Source organism: Mus pahari, chromosome X, assembly GCF_900095145.1.
Source record: "Mus pahari chromosome X, PAHARI_EIJ_v1.1, whole genome shotgun sequence".
NCBI lineage: Eukaryota > Metazoa > Chordata > Mammalia > Rodentia > Muridae > Mus > Mus pahari.
This window is the reverse complement of record NC_034613.1, coordinates 59,115,880-59,129,297: the sequence shown is the minus strand read 5'-3', so window position 1 is coordinate 59,129,297 and position 13,418 is coordinate 59,115,880.

Below are 13,418 nucleotides of genomic sequence, written 5' to 3'. Positions count from 1 at the left end.
TTGTGGAAACTGCAGCATGTGTCAGGGTGTCCCACAGTATATCCTTTTGTCTACAAATTATTCACTTTATACCCCTATTGCTGTCTCCACTCCTGTCACCCCTGCCACAGTTCCCCCCTCCCCCTTCCCTTCCTCTCTGAGAGATGGAGGCCTCCCTTGGGTATCCCCTGAACCCTGGCATATCAAATCTCTGTGGAGCTAGGCACTTCTCCCACTGAGGCCAGACAAGGCAGTCAAGCTAGGAGAACATAGCCCATGAACAGGCCACAGCTTTAGGGTAGCCATCCCTCAGTTGTTTGGGGTCCACGTGAAGACCAAGCTGCACATCTGCTAAACATATGCGGTGGAGGTGGGGGTGGGGTGGGGTGGGTGGGCTAGATTCAGGTGGTGTATTCTCTTTAGTTGGTGGTTCATACTCTGAGAACCCCAAGGGTCCAGGTTAGTTGACTCTGTTGGTTTTCCTGTGGAGTTTGATCCCTTTTGTGGTCAGCAATCCTTCCTCCTATTCTTGCATAAGAGTCCCCAAGCTCCATCCACTGTTTGGCTGTGGGTATCTGTATCTGAGTCAGCTGCTGGGTGGAGCCTTTCAGAGGACAACATGCTCCTGTCTGCAAGCATAACAGAGNATCATTAATAGTGTCAGGGATTGGTACTTGCCCATAAGATGGGTCTCTATTTGGGCTTGTTATTCCTTGGCTATTTCCTCAGGCTCTACTCTGTTCTCTGTTCCTGCACTTCTTGTAGGCAGGATAAACTTTGGGTTGAAAGTTTTGTGGGTGTGTTGGTGTCCTTATCACTCCACTGGGGTTCCTGCCTTGCTACAGGAGATAGCCTCTTCAGGTTCCATATCCCCAATGCTGTGAGTCTCAGCTAAGGTCAACCCCCTTTGATTCTTGGGAGCCTCTCTCATCTCAGGCCTCTGGCATGTCCTCGAGGTCTCTCTCTCCTGCTAGCTGCAGATATCCATTCATTCTCATGGCCATCTGGCCATCTCCCCTGTCTGTCTCTATACCTGATCCTGAACACCCCCTCCTCCAACACACACATAGTCCACACATCTTTCCTTGCAAATGTTCATTGTAGTGAGTTGTTGGTCTGGTTTGAGGCTTCTGGCTTCTGCTATATTATCAACACTGGATCCTTACTGGGATTCCTCTTGGAAATCCTATTGTAGTGTCATGGAGATCCTGCAGCTTTGGATCTGTGGAACTGACCCTTTTATGTGCTCCAGGAATTCATAGATGGGATAGATGTTTGAGTGGGCCAACTCAAAGTCCTGGATCTGGGCCTGAGAGGTATTTGAGCTTGTCGCCCCACCAGCTTTCCAGCATCCACATTACCATAGTGAGCTCTCCAGCACTGCCCTAGCTGGTTTACCCAGTGCTGCTGCAGTAAAAGGCAAAGCCAACTCTCCTGCTCTTATGCCCTTGGGACCCACTCACACTTGCCTACACCAGCAGGGCAAGCTCTATTAAGCTGCCTAGGTAAGGTACAGGGCCTGCTCTCCCAAGTGCTCCAGCCTGCTATAGGATGATGAGGGGTGGGCAGGGCTCCCTTGCCCATGCTACCAGATGTTAATAAAATGTAAGACTCATCCCTAATATCTCACTGTTACCACAGAGGTACAATGCATTGAATCCTGACCCTTTTATGTATATGAATATTTATTTGCATGCATGCATGTTCACCAAATACATGCCTGGAGCCATGGAGGACAGAAGAGGACATAGAGTCCTCTGGAACTGGAGTTATAGATGCTTGTAGCCACAATGTGCATTCTGAGTACAATGACCCAGTCTGCATGCTATATTGTTTTAAGATTTATTTTGTTAAATAAATCCATTAGTCATTGCTTTTGAACTGAGCTTCATTCCTATTCTCGTGATTCGTACGTACACAGTGTCATCTGTGTGCACATGTGCATATCTGTATGCATAGTGAAAGCCAAAACCAAGGACAATCTTACAGCCCTAATGTCCCTCACATTCAGTGGCAGGTTTTGGTAAAACTGATTCCACTCGTAAATGAGTAAAGGGTGGAGGAAAATTCCATTTGACACACTGTGTAATTTGGAGGCATGAAATTAAAAGAAAAAACCCACATCTGTACAGCAAAGAAAACTGCAAATGACAAGGTAGTCTATAGAATGGAAGAAAATATCCACCACCTATTCTTTCAGAGGATCATTTTGAATATACAACCCCCTAAATAAAGCCAAAACCAAAACAGCAAAACAACTTGTTAAAAATGGACTCTAGGATTGAATAGAAAGTTTTCAAAATAAGAAATAGTAATGGTTAATAAACACTTAAAGAACATGTTCAGCATCCTTAGTCATCAGAGAAATCCAAATTAAAACTATTTTGAGAGTCCATCTTACTCCAATCAGAATGATTAACATAAAAACATAAAATAACTGACCATATATGATTATTCACTATTGCTATACCAGTCATCTTTACAAAAAGAAAATTAACCTTCTGCTATTTTTCTTTTCTTTTTTTTCACTGTTTTCCAAAGCTCTTTCGGTATTTCTATCTTTTGAGCTAAATCTAGTTTTTATTATGACTTTCACTAGATCACCTACAGGCAATCTCTAGTCTGTCATCTTACTTAAAAGTTCCTGAGTACATTTCTTATCAGCAATTTATAGAAGACACTTGAAAACATCCTGCTTATTGAACATTTGCTAATCTGAGATTATGATAAATTGTTCTATATTGCAGTTTTGCCTTGAGTGTGCCACAGTATCTTTGAAGTGCTTTTGCCTAATATCATTAATTGCCTTTGGAGGATCATGTATTGTCTTTCCTAGTCAACATTTAACAGATTCTCCTTTGAATCAGCAGCATATGAGCATAGGATACTGCTAGACAAAAATCACTAGAGTATTCTTTTCTCATCCAATTGGCATTGACTCCAAAATCACATTGAATTTTCTTATGTTATTATCACAGTATTTAATGTCTTTGAGAATTTCATATCTGACTACTGTTTTTATATTTCCCTCCCCAACTCCTCCCTTGTCCCCTGCTGCTCTGTCCTCTAAAATTTATGGCTTCTTATTTTTTTTTTTGTTTTAATAGTTAAAAATTTTTAACAATATATATATATACTTTATTTTTAATTTTCTATCATATGAATTTCATGAATTTTATTTTTTATAATTTTTTATTTAACATTGCATCCCAATTAAAGTCCCCTCCCTTCTTTCCTCCCAATCCCACCCTTACACATCCCTCCCTCCGCCAGGCAGACGTGGCACATGCCTTTAATTCCAGCACTTGGGAGGCAGACGCAGGTCTATTTCGGAGTTTGAGGCTAGCCTGGTCTACAGAGTGAGTTTCATGACAGCTAGGGCTACACAGAGAAACCCTGTCTTAAAAAAGAAAAACAAACAAACAAAAAACCAAACAACAACAAAAACAAATCCTTCCCTCCACTATCCTCTCCCCTTCTTCTCAGAGTGGGTGGGGCCTACCTTGGGTACCACCCCACCCTGGGACATCTAGTCCCAGCAGAAATAGGTGCATCCTCTTTTGCTGAGGCACAACTAAGCAGTCCAGATAGGGGAAGGGATCCAATGGCAGGCAACAGAGTCAGAGACAGACTCCACTCCAATTGTCAGGGGTCCTATGTGAAGACCAAACTGCACATCTGCTAAATTTAGGGGGGGAGGGCTTAGGTCCAACCCCTGCATCTTCTTTGGTTGATGACTTAGTCTCTGTGAGCCCCCATAGAAATTATTGTTTCACACACATGTGCGCACACACGCACACACACACACACACACACACACACACACACACACACACAATTTTGTATTGGTTGATATTTATCGGAAACTTTCTGAAGAAGACTGTTTCTCTCTCAGCAGCTATTCCCTGTAGCTCTTCATTTAGGGGTGGGGCCTTGTGAGGTTTGCCTCATCCACATTGGCTTGTGAACTGATACTGTCCTTATGCAGGCCTTGCTTAGGTAACCATATTGTTGAGATCTCATGTCCACAGCCTCCCTGTCATATCTAGAAGGCAGACTCCTAGTCTTACGGCTCTTCGAATCTTTCTGCAATCTCTTTCATGATGCTCTCTAAGCTTTCTGTATAGGGGTTGTGGTGTAGGTGTATCATTAATCAATTTCTAATCTGAGATAATATAAACCGCCCTATGTTATACTTTTCTTTTCTGTGTCCTACGGTATCTTTCCATTGCCTTTGTCTAATGTCATTAATACTGGGCACCCACAGTTAGTTGATTTCTGAATTTAGCGAGTTGTGGATTTCTGTAATGGTCTCCATTTTTCTACAAAAAGAGGCTTCTTAGGTGAGGAGTAAGAGCTACACTTATCTTTTAGTGTAAGGATAAATATTTAGAATGAAGTTAGAAATTATACTAGCTTAGAAAAGTGGCAATAGTAGGATTTCTTGTAAGTCAATAGTTCTCAAGCTGTGGTTTGTGACCCCTTTGGGGGTCAAATGACCCTTTCATAGGGGTTTCTAAAAACCATTGGAAAAGACAGATAATTTACATTGTGATTCGTAACAGTAGCAACAGTGGTTGGGGGGTCACCACAACATAAGGAGCTCTATTAAAGAGTCACAGCATTAGGGAGTGTGAATGGTTACTGCTCTAGGTTCTGTGGCCTTCCCAGCCATAGGTAGTTCATATACACATATGTATATGCAAACACACACACACACACACACACACACACACACACACACACACACACACACACACACACACACACACACACCCCATCCCACCTACACACACACCCTCCTGAGATAATGAGATTCCCTATGACTTTTTTAGAGATCCATAGTACTATTTATCCCTCCCTCAACCTCTATATTGCTGCCTCTTCGCCTGCAGTTAAAATCGTCTCATCCCATTTTTTATTTTTCCCCCTTCATAGTCTTACTATTTCCCTCCTCAGAACAGCTAAACCCTAAGAGCTATGTTCTACAAATAAGAGAAAACATATGTTGTTTGTCTTTCTGTGTCTGGGTTAACACAAGTTTCAGTATTTTTTAAACAGTTCAATAGATTTCTATTCTATTGTGTATGTATACCATGTTTTCATTATCCATTTATCATGAGAAAGATAATTATGGTATTTCCATTTCCTAGCTATTGTGGCTATAGTTGCAATGGCCATGGCTGAGTAAGCATGTGTAGAGTAGGATGTTGCATCCTTTGGGAACATATATGCTGAGAATTGTTTAGCTGGGTCACATGACAGATTTAGTTTTTGCTTTTGAGAGTTCTCTATACTGATTTCCATAGCGACAAGGGAGACATTCACTCTTGGTGGTGCAGCTACAGAACACTGTAGAAATCTCAACATCAGTGAGCTTTTGTTGTCAGTTTTCTTGATCTTAGCCTTTTTCACCGGGGTAAGATGAAATGTCAAAATAGTTTAATCTGTATTTCTCTAATTACTAAAGATGCTTTAATACCTTGTGAGATATTTATTAGGCATTTTTATTTCTTTCTTTGGAAACTCTGTTCAGATCCACTCCATTTTTAAAATTGTGTTGTTTGTGTTTTTGGCTCTGTTTTTAAGTTCTTTATATATTCTGCAAATTGATCTTCTGTCAGGTGAATAGGTGGCAAAGATTCTCTGTGACTCTCTGGGCTTTCTTCCCACTCAATTGATTGTTTCCTTTTCTGTAACAAGCTTTTTAGTTTTATGAAGTTCAATTTATCAATTCTTGGTTGTAATTCCTGGACAAATAGAGTCCTATTCACAAAGTCCTTTCCTATACTTAAATATCGTAAAGTAATGCATGTGCTCTTTTCTAGCAGAATCTGTATTTCAGGTTTCATATTGATGTATTTAATTCATCAGGAACTGACTTTTGTGCAGGGCAATAGATATGAGTCTAATATGCTTCTATGTGTGGACATCCAATTTGCCCAAGAACATTTATCAGTAATGTTATTTTTCTCTGGTATATTTTTGTTGATGTTGCTTTTCATCTTTGCCAAGTTCCAGATAGCTGATATTCTATGCACCTATATTCTATGAATCTTCTATTTGTTTCATTGTTCCACCTGTCTGTTTTTCTGCCAGTATCAAGCTATTTTTATTAGTATAGCTCTGTAATATATCTTAAAGTCTGGATTGGTGATCTCTCTCTCTTACAATCTTTTCTTTGTTCAGGATTGCTTTATCCTTGATCTTTGTGTTTCTCTGTGAATTTTATGATTTTTTTCTATTTCTTTGAGAAATGGAATGGGAATTTGATCAAGATTGCATTGAACATGACAAAAATGTCATTTGACATAATGGTTATTTTCACAAATTAATTCTACCATCCATGAGCATGGGATGCTTTTCTATATCTTCTTCATTCTGTTTCTTAAAAATGTAAAGTTTCCATTCTAGAGATCTTTGACATCCTTGGTAGGATATTTCTATATATTTTGATTTTTTAAAAATTTGGGTTACTTTGAATGGGAGTGTTTTCATGATATTGTTCTCAGTATGTAATCAGTATATAGAAAGGCTACTGATCGTTGTAACTTAATTTTGTATCTTATCACTTTGCTCAAAGTATTGATCATTTCTAGAAGGTTTCTGGTGGAAATTTTAGGATATTTTATCTATAATATTATCTGTAAATAGGGACACTTTGATTTCTTTTCCTATTTATTTCTCTTTAATTTCTATATCTTACCATGCTAGCTAGTGTTTCAAGCACTATATTGAAAATGAATGAGGATGGTAGATAGCCTTGCCCTGTCTCAGTCCTGATTTTAATGTTACTACTTTGAGTTTTAAGGATGATATTGGCTGTGGATTTATCGTACATAGCCTTTATTAGGTAGGGGTATATTTGCTTTAATCGTACACTCTAGAACCTTTACCATGAAAGCATGTTGGCGTTTGTCAAAGGTCTTTGTACATCTATTGAGATGATCATGCAATTTTCATATTTAATTCTATTTATACATGTTTTATTATATTTTAAGTTACATATATTGAACCATCTCAGAATCACTGGAATAAAATGAATGTGTTCGTGGTGCATACTTATATTCAGCTTGTAAATATTTTGTGGGGATTATTACATCTGTGTTCATGATGTATGTTGCCTGTCCTTTTTATTTTTCTGTGTTTTGTTATAGCTTAATATTTTATTTTTATTGTCTCTTGGCTATTCTTTGTCCTCTCTTCAATTTGAACTATTGGTTCCTACTATATCTTATTATTATTATTATTATTATTATTATTATTATTATTATTATCTGGGGCTGGTTTGTTGGACATGGAATCTTTTAGCCTGTTTATGTCATGGAGAGGTTTTGTTTTATGTATTTTTTCTCTTTCAACTGTGACAAGTAGTTTTGATGAGTACAGTAGTCCAGGTTGGGACTTGGCTGGCCCACTAATCCTGTGAGAGTCAGAAAAGCAATAAAGGTCCAAGCATATTAAAAAACATTGAGTTCTTGATAATAGCTAGAAGATAATCTATTTCCATCAGACATTACTAATATTCTTTATCCCCATGGTGTGATGGTTTGTATGTGCTCGGCCCAGGGAGTGGCACTATTAGAAGGTGTGGCCCTGTTAGAATAGGTGTGGCCTTGTTGGAGTAGGTGTGTCACTGAGATGTGAGATTTAAGACCCTCATCCTAGCTGTCTGGAAGCCAGTATTCTGCTAGTAGCCTTCAGATGAAGATGTAGAACTCTCAGTTCTTCCTGTACCATGTCTGACTGGATGCTGCCACGCTCCCTCCTTGATGATAATGAACTGAACCTCTGAACTTGTAAGCCAGCTCCAATTAAATGTTGGTCTTGTAAAAGTTGCCTTGGTCATAGTGTCTGTTCACAGCAGTAAAATCCTAAGACACATGGTATAAAAATGCCTGGGCGGGAACTGGGAGCCAGAACCTCATTGATGAAAAAACTCTTAGTTGGGAACCCCCAGCTTGATGGCTGCTTCTATAGTCAATTTGTGTTGAACATTTTAAATCCTGATTTGATGATGTCATTTTTGTACCCTCAATCAGACTGCTGTAGTCACCGATGTTGGGTGTTATAATTTCTGATTTGATGAGGTTTACTATCTATTTCTACTTCCATATCTCTTGATATTTGATTTTTTTTACTCACTGCATGCTTAATAAACTCTCTCATTTGAAATAAAAATAAGAATACCATAGAGCATTCTTCCATCCATACAGAACATCTTGTTAAGCAGTATGACTGTTGAAAGTTTGGTAAACTAAGCAATGCATGTTTATTTTGATTTACATTATTTTCATTTGTTTTCTTTTACATTTGTTGTTTTTAGGATTATATATAAAAGTAATATATATTATCTTACTCCATTTGTACTGTTCTAACAGAATATGATATGGTGTTTAATTTATGAAAAATGGGCATTTATTTTCTAACAATTATGGAGTTTGGAAAGTCCATGATCAAGATGTCAGCATCTCACCGGCTGGGGATGTGACTCAGTAGGTTGAGTGCTTGCTGTGGAAGCATGAGGATCTGAGTTCAGATTCCAAGCACCCACATAAAACCTGGGTGTGGTAGTGAGTGCTTATAACCCCAGAACTGGTGAGCACAGAGATAAGAGGATTCTGTGGCTTGCTTACCTGCCAGTCTAGGTAAAACAGCAAGCTCTAGGTTCAGTGAGGAACATGATTTTCTTCTAGAGGGTGGAGGGATCCATTTAAAACATAGCACATATTTATTGCTGAGAATTTGGTAAATATAGCAAAATCAATAAAAAGGACAATTACTAATGATCATTAGTGAGCTTTTATTAAAATAACAATAACTTTTAACATATTATGAATAACTTTTAATTATTTTTCTGTGTTTTGACCATTTCACTCATACAGTCAATGGACTGTTATATGCTACAGTGGCAACCAGTAAGTTTCTATAAGGTACTTATTAAAATCCATAATTATATATCTTTGTATTTAATATTTAATACATCTGCTACACAGGACTAAATGGCATGAAAAGTGGTTTGAGTTTTAGTTCACAGTTGTGTCCCGAGAACCTATTGCTTGACATAATGAATGCCCCATAAACATTTATTTAATAAAGGAATGAAACACACACACATACATATAGAGTTTCAAACCACATAATTTGATTTTCTTTTGTTAAAATGCTGCACTATTTCAGTTTAAGTAGTCCTTAATATTTTATTTTAGCAAGTTTCCAGCACACTAAAACATACTTTCTTTCCTAGTTGTAGTAGCATATACCTATAATTCCAACAGTTTGGAGAGAGAGACAGGAGAACATTTAGAATTCAAGACTATAGAAAGTTTAAGTCCAGCTGGGCTTCATGCGACCCTGACTCAATTCCCCTTTCCAAATAGTTTTTCTTGAAATAAGTCAAGTGGTGTGTGTGTGTGTGTGTGTGTGTATTTGCAAAAGTAGCATTGTACTTAGCAACTCTTATAGCAGGCAGTCCTCTGCTGTATATGTGTCAGGTGTCTCATATCAGCTGGTGTATGCTGCCTGGTTGCTCAGTGTCTGAGAGATCTCAGGGGTCCAGGTTAGTTGAGACTGCTGGTCTTACTATGGGGTCACCCTCCTCCTCAGCTTCTTCCAGCATTTCCCTAATTCAACCACAGGGGTCCCTGACTTCTGTCCACTGGGTGTAAATATCTGCATCTGACCCTTTCAGATGCTTGTTGGACATCTCAGAGGGCAGTCATGCAGGTTCCTGTCTACAAGCACACCACAGCATTAGTAACAGTGTCAGGGTCCCTGGTGCCCCCTTGAGTTGGATCCCAATTTGGGCCTGTCTCTGGACCTCCTTTCCCTCAGTCTCTTCTCCATTTTTGTCCCTGCAGTTCTTTCAGACAGAATAATTATGGGTCAGAGGTGTGACTGTGGGATGGCAACCCCATTCCTCACCTGATGTCCTGTCTTCCTGCTGGAGGTGGGCTCTACAAGTTCCCCCTCCCCACTGTAGTGCATTTCGTCTAAGGTCCATCCCTTTGAGTCTTGAGATTCTCTAACCTCCCAAATCTCTGGTACATTCTGGAGGGTCCCCCCACCTTCTGAGGTTTGCCTGTTTCCATTCTTTCTGCTGGCCCTCAGGGCTTCACTCCTATTCTGCTCCAATACCTGACCATGGTCCCCCCCTTCCCCTCCATGTTCCCTCTCCTACCCATTTCCCTCCCTCCCTCTGTTCCCCCCATGATTGCTTTCTTCTTCCTCCCAAGTGGAATTGAGGCATCCTTACTTGGGTCCTTCAGCTTGTTAACCTTCTTGAGTCCTTTGGTTTTGTGCTGGATATTCTGTATGTTTTGGGCTAATATCCACTTATCAGTAAGTACATACCATGCATGTCCTTTTGGGTCTGAGTTACCTCACTAAGGATGATATTTTCTAGCTCTGTCCATTTGCCTGCAGCACTTACAATGTCCTTATTCTTAATAGCTGAGTAGTATTTCATTGTGTGAGTGAACCACATTTTCTTTTTTCTTTTTTTTCATTTTTTATTAGGTACTTACTTCATTTACATTTCAAACGCTATCCCCAAAGTCCCCTATACCCTCCCCCCCTGCTCCCCTACCCACCCACTCCCACAACTTGGCCCTGGCCTTCCCCTGTACTGGGGCATATAGTTTGTAGGCTGACTAGACCATCTTCTGCTACATATGCAGCTAGAGACACGAGCTCTGGGGGTACTGGTTAGTTCATATTGTTGTTCCACCTATAGGGTTACACACCCCTTCAGCTCCTTGGGTACTTTCTCTGGCTCCTCCATTGGGGCCCTGTGTTCCATCCAATAGCTGACTGTGAGCATCCACTTCTGTGTTTTCCAGGCACTGGCATAGCCTCACAAGAGTCCGCAATATCAGGGTCCCTTCAGCAGAATCTTGCTGGCGTATGCAATAGTGTCTGTGTTTGGTGGCTGGTTATGGGATGGGCCCCTGGGTGGGGCAGTTTCTGGATGGTCCATCCTTTCATCTCAGCTCCAAACTTTGTCTCAGTAACTCCTTCCATGGGAGTTTTGTTCCCAATTCTAAGAAGGGGCGAAGTGTCCACATTTTGGTCTTCGTTCTTCTTGAGTTTCGTGTGTTTTACAAATTGTATCTTGGGTATTCTAGATTTCTGGGCTAATATCCACTTATCAGTGAGTGCATATCATGTGAATTATTTTGTGATTGGGTTACCTCGTGAGTGAACCACATTTTCTGTATCCAATCTTCTGTTGAGGGACATTTGGGTTGTTTCCATCTTCTAGCTATCACAAATAAGGCTGCTATGAACATAGTGGAACATGTGCCCATGTGGCATGGTGAGCATCATTTGAATATATGCCCAAGAATGGTATAGCTGGATCTTCAGGTAGATCTATTTCCAATTTTCTGAGGAACCTCCAGATTGATTTCCAGAGTGGTTCTGCCAGTTTGCAATCCCAACAGCAATGGAGGAGTAAGAACCCAACATTTTAAATACTGCCTAATCTCTTTTTTCCTCACTCTTTAAATATTTGTGGATGGATTATGCAAAGTTGGTATCATACAGAACATGAAATTTACTCTTAAATAGATATGGTATAATATATATGAGATTTAATATAATTGATAGTATGAAAATTGGACCATTATAGGATTTTTTTCATTAGCACAATATTAATTTAATAAAGCCCTGTTTTTGGAACTTGCATAAAGTTTTATAGTGAAAATGAAGGTTATTTAGTTTTTGCTAGTTCCATCCACTTGACTGGAAAACTCATGATGTCCTCGTTTTTAATGGCTGAATAGTATTCCATTGTTTAAATGAACCACATTTCCTCTATCCATTTTCCTATATATTTTTGATATTCAAATAACTACAGATTTTTAATAATTCACAAAATATTGCTGTGAGTTCTCAGGGGCCCTTCATTCAGCTCCTCAAATGTTGTGTGCGTGTGTGTGTGTTTGCATGTGTGTGTTTATGTGCACACTTGTGCACACATGAGGCTTTCATTTTAATACAGGTTGTTCTTGAACTCATACCCCTTCAATTCCATTTTCCTAAAAGTTGGGATTATAAGCATATGCCACAATACCTGGCTCAAACTTTAAGATTCTAGCATGAGTATCAAAATCAGGAAATTACCGTTGATAAAATACTATTAATGATTTTATAAACTGTGGTGGCTTGAATAAGTATGGCACCCATAGGCTCATATGTTTGAATGCTTAGTCACCAGGTTGTGCCACTAATTGAGAAGGATTGGGAGGTGTGGCCTTGTTGTTGAAGGAAGTGAGGTGAGCTTTGAAAATTCAAAATCCTGTGTCAAACCCCAGAATTTCTCTCTGTGTATGTCTCTGTTTCTCTTTCCCCCTGTCTCATTCTGTCTCTGCTTGGGGATCTGATTGTAGCTCTCAGCTACTTCTTCAGTACTATGTCTGTCTGTGTACTTCCATGCTTCCTGCCATGATGATAATGGACTAAACTTTGAAGCTGTAAGCCAGCCCCAATTAAATACTTCCTTATATAAGAGTAGGTATCTCTTTACAGCAATAGAATAATGATTAACACATAATGTAATACAGATTTTGTTAATTAACTAACAGATTTTGTAGTTTAGTTCTGTGATTCAACCTCATGTTCTCATATTGCACTTATATTTAATAGCTCCTTAAATTCTTGTAATTTGAGACAGTTCCTCTAATCTTTAGTTTTAGTAATTTTCAACTTTTGAGACCATCACTTCTAGATCCCCATGAGGTTCTTTTAGGTCTGCTCACTTTGGGGGGTCTCAGAAGTAGGTAACTTTCCTTTTTCTTCTCTTCTATCTTTTCCTTTTGAGTGATGGCTAGAGCCCAAGTCTGGTTATTTCCTGAGATTCAGTTTATGTTTGTGTATTGGACATTTATTTTGTAAATTATTTTGCTTTTCAAATTGAGTTCAAGGTTTCATTTTGATGGAATTCTGAGTTTATATTTCTGCCAGTAACCATAGATATGTTGAGCCTATCACAGATCATTTTATCATGAAGTACACAATGTTGCTGTGTTTCAGAATCGAAGATGCCAAACTGTCAATATTTTTGCCAGCTTTCTCCACTGGAAAAGGACTATTTTTGTTTGTTATCTGTAAGTATTTTATGAGGATATATATTTTAGGATGATTAAACATCTTCTCCTAATCATACTTTTATTCACTATTTTTTTTGCTTTTTAAAACAATCACCATAATATTTGATGAGTAATGATCTTTTGCCATCATCCCTTCTATGTTTATTGAGAGATCTTTCTTGTTTTCTACATTTACTTTATTAAGTTAAAATCTATAATGATGACTGTGATACTAAATAATCTAGTTGCTATACAACAAAGAAGGCCCTTATCAAAAGCTAAATTGATAAGACAACTCAAATTTATGACTTTTAGCCTTCAAAACTGTGAGCTAAACAACCCATCTTC